The sequence below is a fragment of the Lepisma saccharinum genome, unplaced genomic scaffold (assembly GCF_977018435.1).
Source record: "Lepisma saccharinum unplaced genomic scaffold, izLepSacc3.1 HAP1_SCAFFOLD_105, whole genome shotgun sequence".
NCBI lineage: Eukaryota > Metazoa > Arthropoda > Insecta > Zygentoma > Lepismatidae > Lepisma > Lepisma saccharinum.
In genome coordinates this window covers 16,080-35,334 of record NW_028142932.1, presented here as the reverse complement: position 1 = coordinate 35,334, position 19,255 = coordinate 16,080, and positions in this window count along the sequence as shown.

Genomic DNA, 19,255 nt, shown 5'->3' with positions numbered 1-19,255 from the left:
GTTTTGCAGGTCCAGCATTAACAGGTGCTTCGTGCTTTCTTTTCGGACCAGATGTAGATGGTTGTGTTGATGACTGTACAGAGCAAGTATCTTTATGTCTATTTAAGAAGTAATCCATGCTATATTCTATATGGCATTTGGGGCATATTATTCTGGGAGTTCTGTATTTGTCTGGGTTACAAATCTTTTGGTGTCTGGCCCAATTAGAGCTTAATATATTTTTATTGCATTGGTCGCAATATTTTTGTTTTGGCATTTTACTTGTTGTTTATTCTGGGCTTCAATTCAAAACTTTATACTCAACAGTTAGGTTCGGCTGTGTGATTTGTATATTTAGTGTATATACTTAATATTAATAATATTAATATTATTAATAATTTTTATCCTCGGTTTTATTATATAATTCTTGGGGTTTTAAATCAAAACTCTATGCCTATCTTATGACAGGTTGTGAGGCCAATGGCCCACGAGTGGAAATATTGATCTAAACTGACCTTCCGCAAATGCCTGCGCGGACATGCATGTCTAGCCCAATGGCCTTGTGATGTATTGATTTTTGTATAACAGGCTGGGAGTGATTATAATAAACAAGCTGAATATCAGGCATCAATATACCAGAAATATGAATTAAAACAAATAATCCTGTAAGTATGAGAAATACTGTAATAATACGTCTGTTCTTCTCAAGCACTGTAATAACACGTCTGTTCTTTTCAAGCACTCTCACAATACTGGCTGATGCAATGCAAGAGCTCTTGCATCATAATTTGTTGCTGGTGTTGCAAAGCATGAAGCAAGAGCTATTGCATCATGTTTTGTTGCTGGTGTTGCAAAGCATGAAGCAAGAGCTATTGCATTACATGTGTGTGTGTGTGTGTGTGTGTGTGTGTGCGTGTGCGTGTGTGTGTGTGTGTGTGTGTGTGTGTGTGTGTGTGTGTGTGTGCGTGTGTGTGTGTGTGTGTGGGTGTGTGTGTGTGTGTGTTTTTGGCTCAATTTCAGGTATAGCCAAAACAATATCACAGAAGTGCCTTTTGTAAGTATCAATCTGAGAGGAATTCTTCCTTTCTCAAAAATTCCCAAGTGGGGGGGCATTTTTTACAAAAATCTTGGATTAGAGGGGGTTCCACACTGGAGCAAAAACCTCATATAGGCATGTTGGCCTAGTTTTAAGTATAGCCAAACCTGCTTGAGAGGCTCTTCCTTTCTTGCACTGGTTTCACCGTAAATACAACTACTCCTATGCCCTTGTCGTCGTTCACGATGAAGTTGGAAAGTTTCGTGCTGATCATGTCCACGATGCCAACCTTCTCGTTGTAGAAATTACGATTGCCTGCATTCTCTTCGCCGGCTATCACCAACAATCGGTCCACGAGTTTCCTAACGTCGTCCACCCAAACGAATTCTTTTTGTAACGTGTTGTAGCGTTTGACGCCGCTGCCTGTTTTGACCTGGTTCCAAATCGGTTTGATGAGATTCCTGTACTTCTCGCCGCTGCTCGATTTCACCCTATTCTGCGAGGCGTCGTTGTTCTGGTACAAGGCATCCGTCATGATCAGAATTTCCTTGTAACTTTGGTAATCTTCGTCGGTGTAATCTTTCGGCTGCTTTTTGGCGACGAGTTCCCACAGTCCCACAGTGCCGGGATACCTGTTCCAACTATCCTTGTCGCCTAAATTGACTTTAATGTCGTTGCCTTCGAAGGTCACCTTCGATTTCCCAATCTTCCACACCACACCGCCGCCTTCGTTGCTTTCCATGCTCGGATACAATCCGAACACTTCATCCTTGTCGAACTTCCCCGTGCTCAGGTAGTTTTGTGCCAAAGGTCCCAACTCGATCTTATCCGAAGACGACGTGCTGCCTATGGCTCGATGTCGTGCCGGTACGTCCTTCAGTTCGAACGGCGTCGAAGGAATGCTTGAAATGGGCGTGGGTACATCGTAACTTTTAGCTGCGAGTGGTACGAGTTCGTTGATCAAATTTTTATTTTGTTCCGTAACACTTTTAATTTCTTTACCTAGACCGCTGATGGCATCGATCACGGGTTGATCCTGACGTTTCTTCTCTTCGTAGAATCCGCGATTCTCGGATTTCCAACATTTGAAGCGTTTCGCGAGGTAATCTCGCAACTTGAGATTTTCGTCTTCGATTTTTCGTTTCGTCATGACGTTATTTATACACGTCGTTTCTCACAACGTTGCAACGTTTAGAAAATCGTTGATTTTGTTTCTGTATTTTCCGTCGATGGGTTTCCTCGTCATGACGAAACGAAAAATCGAAGACGAAAATCTCAAGTTGCGAGATTACCTCGCGAAACGCTTCAAAGGTTGGAAATCCGAGAATCGCGGATTCTACGAAGAGAAGAAACGTCAGGATCAACCCGTGATCGATGCCATCAGCGGTCTAGGTAAAGAAATTAAAAGTGTTACGGAACAAAATAAAAATTTGATCAACGAACTCGTACCACTCGCAGCTAAAAGTTACGCTGTACCCACGCCCATTTCAAGCATTCCTTCGACGCCGTTCGAACTGAAGGAAGTACCGGCACGACATCGAGCCATAGGCAGCACGTCGTCTTCGGATAAGATCGAGTTGGGACCTTTGGCACAAAACTACCTGAGCACGGGGAAGTTCGACAAGGATGAAGTGTTCGGATTGTATCCGAGCATGGAAAGCAACGAAGGCGGCGGTGTGGTGTGGAAGATTGGGAAATCGAAGGTGACCTTCGAAGGCAACGACATTAAAGTCAATTTAGGCGACAAGGATAGTTGGAACAGGTATCCCGGCACTGTGGGACTGTGGGAACTCGTCGCCAAAAAGCAGCCGAAAGATTACACCGACGAAGATTACCAAAGTTACAAGGAAATTCTGATCATGACGGATGCCTTGTACCAGAACAACGACTCCTCGCAGAATAGGGTGAAATCGAGCAGCGGCGAGAAGTACAGGAATCTCATCAAACCGATTTGGAACCAGGTCAAAACAGGCAGCGGCGTCAAACGCTACAACACGTTACAAAAAGAATTCGTTTGGGTGGACGACGTTAGGAAACTCGTGGACCGATTGTTGGTGATAGCCGGCGAAGAGAATGCAGGCAATCGTAATTTCTACAACGAGAAGGTTGGCATCGTGGACATGATCAGCACGAAACTTTCCAACTTCATCGTGAACGACGACAAGGGCATAGGTTACCTGATCAAAATCATCAACACGCTGCCTCCGAAATTTTGGAACGTGGCCGAAGGAAAGGGACTCGTGAACGACATCATCAACAAGTTACCTTTCGAGATGCATCTACCTGGCTACCAGTACTGCGGACCGGGTACCAAACTCGAGAAAAGATTGGAGAGAGGAGACAAGGGTGTGAATCCGTTGGACGCGGCATGCAAAGATCACGACATCGCCTACAACACCACGCAGACGAATCTGGACGCACGTCACGAAGCAGACAAGAAATTGGAACATGCAGCTTTCGAAAGGTTCGTGAGCAGAGACGCATCGTTGGGTGAACGGGTCGCCGCACTGGGTACCACCATCGCCATGAACACAAAACAAAAATTGGGGTGGGGTATATAAATAACATACAGTAAAAAAAAACAACATGGCTTGCATAACTGATTTGCCGCACGAACTACTATCTAAAATATTCAAAAAGGTAGTTAACGGAGATGTTAATAAACTTGTGATCATAGCTAAAACGACGCCGGCATTTCACATGGGATGCGAAATAGTTCTCAAGGACCGTCTTCGGGAGATCAGTGGAATGAGGTGCGGCGATCTCGACACTCTTCTGTCGGCTGCAGGGGAAAAATTGAACGAGAGGTTGGACGAACTGTACGAGGCGAGGCAGGGGAGAAGACGGGGCACCGATGATTGGAGAAAATCTATGCAGGAGACGGAAGAAATCATCACGCACATCATCGCGTTTTCGGAAGCACGAACTTTCTTCCTCTGTTAAAAAAAATATTCGATACAAAAAAAAATCTCGTGAAAAAAATATATACATAAATAACACACATTGTGAAAAATTAAAAATTCTCTAACACCCTGAAATTTCTCTTTGATATGACGAGTGAAAAAATAAGTGACCTCCAAGCATTAAAACAAATGCTAAATTTGTCAGTCGAGTATGTAAAAATTCAGGAATTGGAAGTTGACAAACCTTACACGATAACTTCCGGTTCAATCCTTTCTACCCAGTATGGTCCCAAGGTGCGTCTGTTGCTCAACGGACAATACAGTCTATTTTTACCAGATCGATACGCCAGCATGTTATCCGACGAGAAGCTAGCTATCTTAATCGAGAACAAAACTCGAATCGTGTACAAGGGGACAAAGGAACTTCTTGGTAAGAAAACAAAGCATGTAATAGAATTTGTGTAACGGGGCTACGCGGAGTATATATAAAATAACATCCATTGAAAAAAAAAATCTCAGAACATTTATATATAAATAACATACCGTGAAAATAACACATAGAGCATCAACATGAAGCCCAAGGGTGTCGTGTACCAGATACCATATTCGAATCTAAAAAATCTAGGTGCCCTCGATGGGTTACTCACCAAGAAACAACGCGAGAAGAAACGTTCTTGCTTGTCGAAAGGACATGGAATGAAATTGCTGCTCAGCACACCTCAATTGAGACGCTTGCAGCGTTCGCGGAAACAGCAAAAGATCGGAGGTTTCATATTCAGCATCCCGGCCATCCTGGCAGCATTGGGGGCCGTGGGAAGTTTGGCCGGCGGAAGTGCCGCCATCGCGAAAACCGTCATCGACTCGAAGAAGAACAAGGCCGAGTTGGAAGAACAGAAACGTCACAACCTGGCCATGGAGAAGAAAGGGGGGAAGGGCGTGATGAAAAAGTTTAAAAAAAAGAAACAGCAGCACTCACCAACCGAGACATTGAATCTCTGATCGAACCGTTACGAATCAAACACTTCAGAGGAGTTTTCATGTCCGACTCGTTACCTTCAACCGTCAAAAGAAGAGAATGTGGAGTAGTCAACTTGGACAATCAAGAAAATCCAGGCACGCATTGGATATGTTACCACAAAAACGACAATAACAAAGCATTCGTTTTCGATTCTTTCGGAGGTGTTCCACCTACAAATTTAGTCCATTATCTGAAAACGAACAAAACCTCTATATACTACAACGACGAACGCATTCAAGATTTCGGAGACGTGAACTGCGGTCATCTCTGCCTCTCCGTGCTCGCGTTTCTCTCTAAAATAAATAACCCTACGATCGAAGATTTCCAGAAAGCACTGTGGAACCTGAAACACGATGGGCGTGTTCCATCTCACGAGCGAATCTTCAATCTTGAAACTCACGCTGCACGACGACATCGTCTATCCTAAATCCGTGGCTCTGCGTGCATTCTACAGCATGTACCTCATACCTAACGTCACGCATCACAACAACAAAATTAGTGTCGGAAGCGAACACATCGTTGTCACCCCAGGCCAATACAATCTTTCCACTTTGCAAGCTCAGTTACCCAAAGGCACGTACCTTTCTCAAAATTCGGTCACGCACAGAGTGGAAATCCTATCCGCGACGGAGACCGTGGACCTTGGCACCATGGGAGAACTTTTAGGTTTCGACAACGACACGAAACTCGAAGCTGGCATCAATCACGTAGCAGTCAATATTCCTAAATTTCTAGCCATAGAGACTCTGAACGTACACTGTAACGTGGCGGAAGGCATGATCACGAAATCTTCGGACGAATTGTTAGGAAGTCACAAGCAGACGGGAATCATAGCCACGTTCAAACCAAGTTCCGAGTTCATGGAACCGATCATCTACACGCCCTCTTCGCCGATCTATTTTCCAGTATGTCGCAACCGCATAGACGACATAGAGTTGGTGGTGACGAACGAGAAAGGAGAGGTGGTGGATTTCGCAGGTGCAACGACCACTGCCATCGTGGAGATCAGCGTATAATAAATAACACACATAGTGAGAATGGAGCAAATCGAAAGTTACGAATTGCAATCTTTCCCTCCCAACCGTCGCACGTTCGCCAATCTCAACGAGGCGAACAGGGAGATCGAATACGACGTGGACGTAGGGGACGGGTTCGTTCATCCTCACAGAGCGGACCTCTACCTTCAATTCGACGTGGTGAAGAAAGAAAGCGGAGAAGCCTTTCCGCCCAATGCCAATTTGAAACTCGTGGACAACTTCGTGCCTCACCTGTTCTCGCAGGTGGAGGTGAGGAAACACGGTACCGTCATCGACAGAATCGATTATCCTGGCATCACGTCGACGGCAGTGGGAACGTTGAAATTATCCAAAACGGACGCGGCGTACTATCAAGCGGGAGGATTCGAAGCGGGGACCAAAATATCGACGACAAGTCACACGGTGCTCTTTCCCATGCGCCTGCTGCCCGGTTTCTTCTCGGACTACAAGGAGATCATGTGGAAGGGAGGACTGCGCGTCACCTTTCGAAGAGCGGCCAACGACAACGATGCACTGATGCGATACACCAACTTGAACGCCGACGGCACGCCGATAGCCAACACTTTACCCGAAGCGGCGAAATGCGTCATCCGGAGCATGGAATTGAGAATGCCGATCGTGGAATACGAAACGAACTACGCCCTCAAGTACAAAGCAGAGATCTTGAAAAGTCCTCAGGTGGCGATTCACTTTCACAGTTACCAGTGCGTGCAGAAGGTGGCGTCGGGAAGTCACATGGAATTCGACGTGACGACTCAGTTCAACAAAATACAGTTCGACATGCCAGATTTCGTCGTAGTGCTCTTTCAGACCGGGCGCGATAACAACCAGGAAAAAGATTCCAGCAAATTCGACGACTGCAAAATCAAGAACGTTTATCTCAAAAATGGACGCAACGAAGTGTTCCCGCGCGAGAATTACAACCTCGACATGACCAAAGACGATTACCTCAAACTTTACGAAGCGAGTAGTGGGGTTGGTGGGGGGACCAGCACAAGAAAGGAAGAGTCTTCAAGCAGGTTTGGCTATACTTAAAACTAGGTCAACATAAGCATATGAGTTTTTCGATCAAGTGCGGAACCCCCTCTAATCCAAGATTTTTGTAAAAAATGCCCCCCACTTGGGAATTTTTGAGAAAATAAGAATTCCTCTCAGATTGATACTTACAAAAAGCACTTCTGTGATATTGTTTTGGCTATACCTGAAATTGAGCCCCACACACATACACGCACACACACACACACACACACACACACCATGGTTTGTATGTGTGAAAATTTGGGGAACATGACAAATTTCCGCCTTTTGGGAACTCTCTTATTTTGAGGGTTTTTAAGATTTCTGGACTTCCATGGGATTCAGAAATGACACTAGATGGTGAGAATGAGCTGAAAAAGTTAAATTTTCATCAAAATCAATAACCTGAATTTTCCCCCTATTTCGGGGAACTAACCTGGAACATATGCGCATTTCGGGAAACTCTGAATGTGTGTGAAAATGTTATCCGCCAAACGGGGATATTAAACCTATTTGGGGAACTTTGTGTCATTTGAAGATGCACACAAGTTCCTCACTTCACATAAAGGTCCCCATTAAGATGATGTAAAGCAACGTCGTGCACACAGCAGTCTATGTATGAAATTCGTCCAGAATTTGTATTTTAGGAAGTGAAAATAGTTTTAGGAGTGTATATAAGTAAATTTTATGCCAATGTAGCAAGTCAGTAACAAAGAGAATCGAGTATGAGAGCTGGCACTCAGCCCCTAATGTGGAAATCGTACGTCGCCTCTGGTCCCCAAAATGAAACCCACGAACTAATGCAGCTCTCTACTGTTAACAAGTGAAGGAAGCATTGCGCGTAAGTAACCGTCGATGTTGCTCGCGTCGGTGGAACGCCGAAATTTGTTCTGCTCCGTGCTTGGCGTGGTGTTTGGATGTTTTTTTGGCTGTAAATTTTTTTAGGCGATTAGCAACAATTGAAGTGCAATTAAAAGCACACCACGCCTCGTAGATATAATTTACGAGTTCGTCTGATTTAAGGGAAAAATCGACGACATCTGAAGCTTGGATAAATTCACGTTTCAGAATTCCGAAGGCTCCACAACGTCAGGTATGTACTGTACAATAAATCTTACGAGACATTAAGAAAATGTAGTTAGAAAATTCTTAGTTTTTTAATAAATAATGCCGGGTTCGAACCCCGCTCGGGCTTGGTTGGTTGTAAATGTCCAGGTAAAAATCTGATATACTGGAACCACATTTGATCAAAATTACAGGAGAAATGAAGAGAATGTACTTAGGAAATTGTGCTTCTGTATTATTTTCGAAGTTTCTTGATGTAGAGTGTATTGTGATTAACACGAAAATCTGTAAATTTGTGTTCTTTTTATGCTAATGGAACCTAACCTAACAGGCGTAAGCTAACCATTTAGGCATACCTCAAACCCGTGAATGGTGCATGGGGCTATCGCCAACGGTTTTTTGGGCTAACGGGCTTTTTTTGTAGTGAAAAAACAAAAAGCACACCCCACACAATGTTCAGCGATGCATAATACGTAAGTATAAAATGAAAAACAACCAGAAAATAGCGTTTTTCATGTGGTTCCAGTATATCCGACTTTTAATAATGTCCATTCATCGGTAACAGTTCTGTATATCGGAGACACTTTTCTTCGGCGTGTTCTGGATAAATTTGTTTTGTATGTATGCTAATGGAACCTAACCTAACAGGCCTAACCTAACCTTGTAGGCATACCTCGTATCCGTGAATGGTGCGTGAGGCTACTCATGGATGATCTGTGGGGCTAACGCCAATGGTGATTAAAAAGTGTGTCCGATATACGGAACTGTGACCGAATAAACTAAATCAGTCATTCATGACACCCATGCATGATACTTAGGTACACCCTGTATTTTCACGAAATTTCACACTTTTGACCTACAAAAGTTCAAGGGAGCCAAAAAGAACAGATATCTGGTGATTCGGAGTCCACCATCGAATTTGTGATTTTCCCCCCTATCTAAAGGAGGCCTTTAAGAATACTCTGGTAAAATCCGGTTATACTGGAAATGGATGAAAATCGTTACTTTCTGTTTTTATCACATTCTGACTTACCTAATATGCATTCCTGAATATTATTTAGCGTGTCCTTTTCCTTTTTTCACTAAAATAATTTCCATTTCGGACAATATTGTTCGTTCCTTTTTCGCTTGCATCTCGCACAGTGTGGCAGGCAAATCTTGACTACCGTTGTCTATCATGAGTGGGTATGCAGTGTTTCCAAACTTCCGAACCCAAAAAAAATACTACTTTCGTGTTTGTGAAGTTTTTGTTCCAGGGATCGAAATTATGCTCCACGAACCATTCGCAATAGCCACACAAACCATTGGCGATAGCCCCACAAACCATTCCCGCATAGCCCCATGAACCATTCACACATAGGCCCACGAACCATGCAAGGTTAGGTTAGGGTTGACAAACATAGTTAAAAAAAATATATATGCACATTCACGTACGTTCTCTTACGTTAACATAGTTACAAATATGCATGTTTGGAAACACTGACCAAGGGTTACGTCATCTAATGAACACAATATCTGACTCACGTACTGGAAGTTCATGGAGGGAACAGCTTACATGCACCAGAGAAACTATTCTTTAAAAAAATATCATTTCCAGGCCAAATAAATTCAACGATTGGAAAGAACACTTCCGCGAACTTCATAAAGCCTTCGGAAACTCAGTTCAGTAAGAACTTTCTCCTGTAAATTTGAAGAAAAGCGTTTCCAGTATAACCGAGTTTTACCAATACTTTTAAGATGCCAAGCCCCTTTGGAGGCAAAATTGTCAGTTGGACACCCAAGAAGCTCAGCATGTGAAGCAGGTTTTTCTGCTTCACTGTACCATCATTTGTAACTAAATAAATGTTATATATACATATAAAACTTCCAGGGAAGAAGGAAATATAGTACATCTCTGTATAGTACATACAGGTAGTATGGCCCAAGTTCCTTTTTTTATGGTTATTTTATCATGCTACGAATGCAATTTTTACATGGTTCGATTTCGATTTACGTCTGTTAACACATACTGTGGGGTTTTAGCGATTACTTAAGATTTTGTTCAATATATGCTTTTGTGGTTAGGTTTGGTTCTGTTAGCATTAAAATAAAATTTCTAAATACATTCTATTAAGATTCGATTTACTTCTACATTAATTCCCACTAGTCTACGATGCTTATAGTCGGTTTTCAGTGGAAAATACATTGTCCATGGGAAGCATGATTGCTTGTGTAAGGTAATTTTTAAGTTATTTTTTCAACATAAATATTTTTTTTTCGAAATCCAAACATTGCTCATTTCTGTAACGAAGGTTCCAATTTCGTGAGCCAATGATTACCAAAGTTCTACGATAATTAGTCTTCCTGCTAGGAGAATTTGAAAAAAATCATAAAACAATCTGAACTGTTGCCTGCATGTGATGTTTGTACATGGAACTGTCAATTATGAATAGAATCAAGGCAATTTTAACTTGTGTTTTTGTATTACAGATGTTCCCAGTGATTGAGTGCAGTTGGAAGACCAGTCCTGGAAGTACAAAATGTGAAGAAAGTGATTTCTGCTAAGATTTAGTGACAAGTGTGAAATGTGATAAAAATTTATTTTTACTGCCTCACTGTGGACTAACAGCTCACCAATAATGTCATTAGTATATATTTCAATGTTCCAAAATCTTCTGTTATTGAAATATTTTCATGGTGCATAGTTTACCTCAAGAAAAAAGTAATTGGTGAATGCTTTGATTCTTAAAAAGTTTAGTTGTTCTTGTTGTAATTTGTTCATTTGTGTGCAGGTGTATATAAGTGAGAAAAACTTGTGATACACTGTGAGATATTCCAAATGTAGTGCCTTTTGCCCGTTTTCTTTATGAGATGTAATGCATCTTTATTGAAAAAGGAAAGACGAGAAGACTATATTCGGATCAGTACATGAAAAACAAGGGAGTATGTGTTTTGTGATTAATAGTGACAGTGTTATGAAGAAAATTGCATGGATTCAAGTGAAGTGCTTGTTTTGACAACCATATTTTCATACCTTCATGCAACTTTGGGTATGGATTACATCCTTGATGGTAAGAAACCACATTCAAATTTTAACTCCGCTATATCACTCTTCTGGTTCCACACGTTTTCAGGCAATTCTTGCTTCTTTCTGATTTAATAACCAAAAAACAATGACTGCAATTGAATCATTTTAGTAATCTAGATTGTGAATTAAACCCAGGGTATTTTAGGAAGAAATATATAGTGACAATGCTCTGCATTTGTGTTAGTCCACTAGTAAACTTACTAAAGTATTTCTAGTTCTCACTAGCACATTTGCTTGTGTGCAGGACCCAGTACTTATTGCATTTGGACAGCTACTAGAAATAATGCTCCACTCCAACACTGTGTAGATACAACACATGTTAGTCACTAAAATATGTACTTTAGTATTATACGGACTACCTCATTTCAGACCGTGCATTTAGGAACTTTATTTTAATGCTAAAAGGACCAAACCTGGCCTGCCTGACCTAACCACGAAAGAATAGATTGAACAAAATGTGGTTAGGTTAGGCAGGCCAGGTTTGGTTCTCTTAGCATAAAAATTAAGTCCCTAAATGCACAGTGTGAAATGAGGTAGTCCGTATAATACTAAAGTACCCTAAAATATAAGGGTTTTATACAACCTTAACATTATTTTTTTACAATATTTTTAGCGCTACCTCAGTGTCTGAACACATGAGATAATCTCATAACCAAAGGTTTAAGTTCAAGTCTGGGCCAAGGGTTGTGACAGTCCCTTTTATGTCAGAGAAGTGACCCAGAATTAGAAAAGCTTTTAGTACAGATGTTTCGGCTAACATAGGAATAAGTAATGAATCATTATAATTTTTCTCAACCACCCCCACCTTCAACCGTGCTCAAGAAAGTTTGGGGCCCTATCTCCACACCCCCTATATGCCTTCATGGGAGCACCTTACTTTTTTTTTTTAATATATAGGCTCAATTGTCATACTAATCCCATGTAATAGGGTAAAATGTCATCTCAGTCTTCATTATAAAATTAAATGAAGTTTTATTCCTGGAACTTTTGTTATGTTTACAAAGAGAAACAATTTCACCTATGTAAAAATAATAATTTACATAATTTTTCGTTACATAGTTTTTCATTACATGTCTGTACTGTTATAATTTAGAGACAATAATGAAAAAAATTGAGCATCTGTCTTTGTTTATATTATCCTTTCTTTACTTGCCTATTGTTACTGCCTTTCTCTATAAAATACCTACATTTCAGAGTCTTCAGATATTAGAGGTTGAGTGTTCTGCAGAAGTGTGCCAAATGAAAAGTGCTACTCATTCATGTAGAAATGGCTGTGTGTTCAATTTGTTTACATAGTTCAGTCTCATTTATATATTGTTGAAAATACTTTCTTCTACATGCATAATTGTCTTGCTGGTTATCATTATGGATATCGACTAAATTAAATTTCTTCTTTTTTTTAACAGGTTTCCTTGGGTTAAAAGCCAGGTTAAATTGGAATTGGCTTCCAATGTTTGTATGCCCTCGAAACATTGGAAGCCAACTCCAATTTAACCTGGATGGTAACCCGAGAACACCTGTTTAAATCACGTCACCAGGAAAACTACAACTCCTATTTTCATTTTTTCTTTGTTTAGTGAAGATGTGAACATGCGAGTCATGATGAATGGGATTTATTTTTAATTGAATTGAGTTTAGGTTTTTTTTCCATGGATGATGATTAATGATGCTTTTTGTCCTATCATTGAGTTTAGATCAGTGGTGTATTCATCCATATTATCTGGTCTACCATTGTTAAACAAACTTTTTGTGTACATGTGAAAATTGCGTCAAAATTTGAAGTTGTCGTAATTCAATATTTGTTTTACTTGCATGCCTGCATTGGTGTTTTATTTCTTTCATATCTAATTTATATATATATATATATATATATACAATAATAAAGAATTGTTCCGGTAAACCAGGTAAAATATTACGAATACACACTGGTTTAGAATTGCCTCTTGCTATGTGCCACAGGAAAAAGCATTTTATATTGCCTGGTGAATGGAATATTTAGATCCTATGTGGTTCAAGGAGGTAATGTAAAGCAAAGTTCAATCCTAGGCAGTGCTTTCTTTCTGGTGGTATGCAAACGGTATGCCATACCGGTATCTTTTTACATGCGAAAAACAAAAATAACATCATTTTATTTTAATTTTAGAAGCTTGTGTTTGTGTGTAACTGTATGAATTAAGGATCACATGTGAACATACCTTAATATTCTGTGTAGTTCTTAAGATGAACACAAGAACAATTTTTTTGGAAAGTACTGGTCCTAAATAAGACCAGATGATTCTGTGCCAAAGTTTGGTTTTAAGCCCACATTATGTTCAGATAGGCTAATTTTGAATTTAAAAATGAATCCGAACCACGGCATTAAGCCTCCACCCACAACTTCTCCTGATTACAAGTCAACATCATCAGAGAAGCCCAGATTATCCTTCAGATCACTAATGTAACTACCCAGGGTGCGAAACCATTGAAAACTGGTAGGGGAAGAAAGTTCATCTACAAACCCCCTCCCCCACAAACATATGCATAAATTATATGATACATATTTGTAATGTTATTAAAAGTAAAAATAGTAGTAGATTTGTTAATGATCTCTTGAGAGAGAATGCATTCAATACTCACAACTACACTGATTTGTGTGTGTTTTTTATTATTATTCTTAGTAAAGTATATTTGAAATTAAAATTAATTGTTTATCATTTGTTTGTCATAACAAAAACTCTCCCTGCCTGGAAGGGGATTTTTGAGGCCAAGATTGTTGGTGGGGGGGATTTCACACTATGTAACTACCAAATTTATTCTAGAGAGCGATGAAATTATTCATTTATGGAACTATTTACACATTTTCAGAAAGTAATGTGTCAGTTAAGGGTTTCAATTTTCTTAATGTTTAGTTTTGAATAAATTCTTACTTTAACTGCACAAGTTAATGTGTGCATTGTCATCAGGAAGGTGGATGCCCCTCTCCCCATGCAGAATGTTAAATTTATATTTCACATGTTATTTCATTTAAGCAACAGCAATATATAATAATTTTTATAAGAGCATTACAGGAACACGATAACTTCAAATTGAAGGACTGGTTTTATGGTGTTTACTTTTTTCTCACCCCCTCCCTCCTGGAAAAATCAAAGCTGTGGCTGCATTATCACTGATGTAATATGGTGTTTGTTTCTTGAAACCGCTATGATATGCATATGTTTTTCGTAAAATATTGCTCGCACATGAAGATGCATATACAGAAAGTTGGTGAATGATTGTAAGAATCGCCTTTAGATGGTGCATGCTGAAATATGTAAGTTCCTATCTTTTTTTTTACATGTAATTTTCAGGAAAAATTCTGATTTACGCTTAAATTTCCACACTTATAAAATAGTCTATAAAGAAAAAGTTAGCAGAAACCTGAATTCCTAAATAGAGTACATTTGTTTAAATTGTAATTTTTTTTCCCTTCGAAAGTTTACTATGTTCGTAATAATTTTCAGCAGTGAGGCAGCTTAATTTAGAGTGTCCATATTTCGCCATGTATTTTTCAAATATAGATGTGTGTTGCAACGTAAAAATGGAATAGCACCTACGCAAAGCGTGTTGCTTCCAGCATTGCTATGGTAACCTCAGTAGTTCAGGGGACTTGCATGTTGCGGCAGCATAATCTCTGCTTGTTCCTGATTGGCCAGTCTCGTTTAAATTTTTCATTCCGGATTGGCTGTCTTGTAAGCTGGCTGCTGAAAAGTTTCCATTGTGGGTATAGGAACTTTCTTCTATCTTTATAACCTATTCTCGTTGCTCAGTAAGGTATTGGGGACACGGGTTCATTTCTGAGGTAGGAATCTTTCAAGCCTTGCTCCCTGCATATAGTGATATTGTGGTTAATCCAGTCTCAAATAAATTAAGACTGGTGAGGGGTGCCCCTTAGGAGTAGAGGTGGCCAGAGCATAGAGCTGATAACACCTAAAAATTGCTGCAATCGAGAATATGTGGGGTCTTACCTTCACATACCCTCGAGATGTGCCTACTTGGCACGTCTCAATGTGCACTGGAAACTTCTTTACCTTTTACAGTTAGAGATTAGACACTTCTTTATAATGAACATATTTAGGGTTTGGGATTCCAATCATTTGTTCAAAGAATTTTAATTGGGAAACTGTAAACGTTATTAAGGGTCGTAAAAGTAAATTTAATGTCAATGCAGCTAGTCAGTAAGGTATATGATTGCCATGTGATACATCCTGGTACAATTCTGGTCCAGGTAGGAATTTTTCAAGCCTTGTCCATGCAAAAATGGGCCAAGCTCGACCAATCTCAAATAAATGGCACCTTGGGCCAACCATGAGTAAAAGCTTATTGAGCAGGTGCTGATCACAACCATTCAAATATGACTGATATCGAGAATATATGAGGACCTACCTCCACATCACCCTTAATGGAATAGTGCAATGTTCATGAAGAACACCTTTACTATTACAGCTAAACAATGGATATTTTCAAAATAATAATAATCATGAGTTCTTGGGATGTGTGTATGAGTAAATCCCAGCATTGACTTCATGTTCAAGTCTCTAAGAACAAATAAAATGTAAACAAAGATGAAATTTAATTTATTGATAAACTTAGTAGCCCCTTGACTTATTATTCTAATTTCTCTGTTCAAATATAAAATTACAAATACCCACAAAATAAACTAAGACTACAATTTCAATAATACGGATGTGTATGTGTAGATTTAATCTGCCAAATGGGGAATTTTAACTGATTTGGGGAACCAGTGCCATTTGAAAATGCACACAAGTTCCCCACTTTACACAAGTATCTTATTTGAATATACAGTAGAGCGTCGATTATCCGAAGTAATTGGGGGACATGGGTGTTCGGAAAACTGGTTTGTTCGGATAATCGAACTGTACATGTTTATTTGCCAAAAAGAAGTACTGTACAGTAAATTTATTCATAAAAACAGGCATCTCTTTAAGTATGTATTACAAAGTAACGTACAAAGGCAACTTTAGTAGGAATATATAGTATGTGGTACAGTTTATTAAACAAAAATATGTACATATTACATACACATTTTGCATGAACAATACACACAGTACACAAAATTAACGTTTAAAAAAATCCTTTATTTTGGTCTGTCTAAGCAAGCCTACACGCTTACGAGCAGCTAAGTCACGTACTTTTTTCATTACAGATATCTGAAAGTGAGCGAGTATACAGTTCGGTTAAGCGGTCGTTCGGTTGACCAACGTTCGGATAATCGACGCTCTACTGTATTTAAACATATGTATACACAATAATCAGATTTATGCTACCTGATGAATGATTTGAACATCTGAATTGCCTTTCTTTCCTCAGACTTGTATAATAATTATTGATTTTTGGTTGCTGAATGTCTGTTTCACACTTCCCATGAAGCTCCCCATTTTAAAGTATTACTCAGAACAACAATCAGTTTTGTATTCAGCCATCATTTATTTTTTTTCAGAAACACCCCTTGATTCAAATGTGAATGTTGGTTGTTTGATTTGGTGGTTCAAGTCCACTTTATGCGTAGCCAGCCTAATTGTGACGACCTACAGTTTAAAGTGGGATCTGAACTACTATGTGTCTCCATCGGATATCAAATCTGGGACACCTTGAAATGGAAATTAATGCCAAACATGAACTCAATGCAACATTAATTTTACGAAAAATTAAATATTAAGCTCAAACAAAAAAATCGAGTAACATTACTTACATGAAATTTGGAACTTCGTATTTCCGCATTGCACAATTTAATGGTTAAATCGTATTAATTTCGAAGACCCTCTGTCTTCATTCACTAAGGTTACGTAAGTGATTTTAAACCCTGTTTACCGCATCTATCATGAATTGTGTAACATGTCCCGTACAAATGGTACATATGGAGAAAAACACACTTAAAAGCATATTTGTGTATTCTCTTCACCATTTTTGTGTGGAATTAGTTGATGCAATATATATATATATATATATATATATATATATATATATATATATATATAACAGGTTTCATTGGAAATTAATTAACAGTTGCATACAAAGCTGCGTATTTGCACACAGTAAAAAAATATGTTATAAATGTTGATGTAAACCAATTGGATTTTGTGAATTTCACAAAAAATTTCATGAAAAAAATATACATTATACTTGTATAATCAAGTTGATTTCTTTTTGAATTACAATTTTTCCTTTTGTTATATTGCATGGGTGTCATGTCCAACAAGAGCAATTTCCATTTCAAATATAACTAGATCCTTGAAAAGATGCTAAAATTTGGAAATGTACCAATTTAAGAAATTTGTATCATCTTTGAAATTCCTGTCCACGATTCTGGTTGGTTGGTTGGTTGATTTGGCGATTCAAGTCCACTTTATGCATAGCAAGCCTAATTGCGACTGGACCTACAGTTTAAAGTGGGATCTAAACCTCTATTTGCCTCCATCGGTTTCAAACCTGGGAGACCTCAATTAAAAGGTGACGAGGCTACCACTGCACCATCGGGAGGCCCTTAGGATGCTGGATATTAACGTGTACATGGTGATAAAGTATTTTTGACATATCTCTTTCAGTACTTCTTGATGTTAAATTACCAAGGGTCATTACGAGCAGGTGAATTTTCTGATCAATGGAAATTAAGATAGAGAGAAGGCTTGGGAAGAAGTAAGTTTATGCCATACACTCCACCCTTGGGCCTGCCATAGACACTGAGTGATATAAATTAAGGTATATCCTATCCCATTTAATTTTAATTAATATAAGAACTTTATCTTAATTTATTTTATTTTAAAGATACGACACTACAGGCAAATTCCCATTTAGTGTCTTGAATTTACAAAATGTTTGTTACACAGAATATATCAAAGAATTGATAAGATACCATAATATGAAAATATATGTTAAAGTAATATGAAAAAGAAATTGGAAGTAGCAACCTGACAATTGAAGTTAAATCTTACACAGGATATGACAATAGAAAACATAAAAACAAAACAATAAAAATATATATATGAGCCAAGCATTACATATACATGTCTGAACTGCTGAATAATGTCACCTTTAGTTTTGAAAGTAAGTTTTGATATCCCTTTTGAACTTGCGCATGTTTTGAAAGATGTCCACCTTACCATATGATTTTGCAATTTCATTATACAACTTACACATTCCCCAAGTGGGTGCCGCATTGGCTGACTTTGTTTGAGCTCTTGTTACTTGAAACAACTCTCTTGTGGTCTTACCTTATTATATGGAATATAGAAAGGGGTTTCTGAGAACGGGTTTAGAAGTTTATGTAAAAAATAGCAACATGTATATTTCTTCGATAGCGTAGGGATTGTAAGTGGAAATATTTTTTAGGGTCTCATAAGGAGTATACTCGTGATAAACAGAGTCTGTTTTCATTTTTAGGAATCAAAAGATACATTTGAATTCTGGTGGCCTCGTTTATGTTTTGTTGGGGGGGGGGGGGGCAGGCAATAAACACACATTCCAATTTTGGCCTTACGTAGTAATTATACAGCATTCGGAATGTTTGTCGTAGTTTCCCATTCTAATTATAAACCCAAGGTTTCTGTTTCCTTCTGCCACAATTTGGTCAATGTCTCTTTGGAAACTTATTTTCTTCAAACTGAACACTTAGGTATATCTAGGTGTATTGAGTAACATGCTAAACAGAAACAGTGATATTCATATTTCTATATATGTAAAGCACAAACAATGCCAAAAATAAAAAATGGTGGAGATGTGCACATCTTTACAGATATACAAATTTTGAAAATGCTTGCTTACATTATAATTTATTATATTCTTATGCATAATTCATGTAATCTAATATGTTTGGAATGAAAAATGTGCACAAATGACAAAATCATAAGTTAAAAATGATTCACAAAAACAGCTTTATTAATGGCATTGAAGGTAATTAATCATAAGAGACACAACTACATAAGGTGGACTATGCCTCTAAATGTGGACACTTTCACTGTATATTTTGCTTGCATTTGTATAAATACAGAATAAAATTGTAACACATAACTGTGTGTATGGACATGAAAAATTATGAGCCTCTGTGGCAGAACTGTTAACACACTGTGGTACACACAACGGCATAAGAAACAGCAGGCA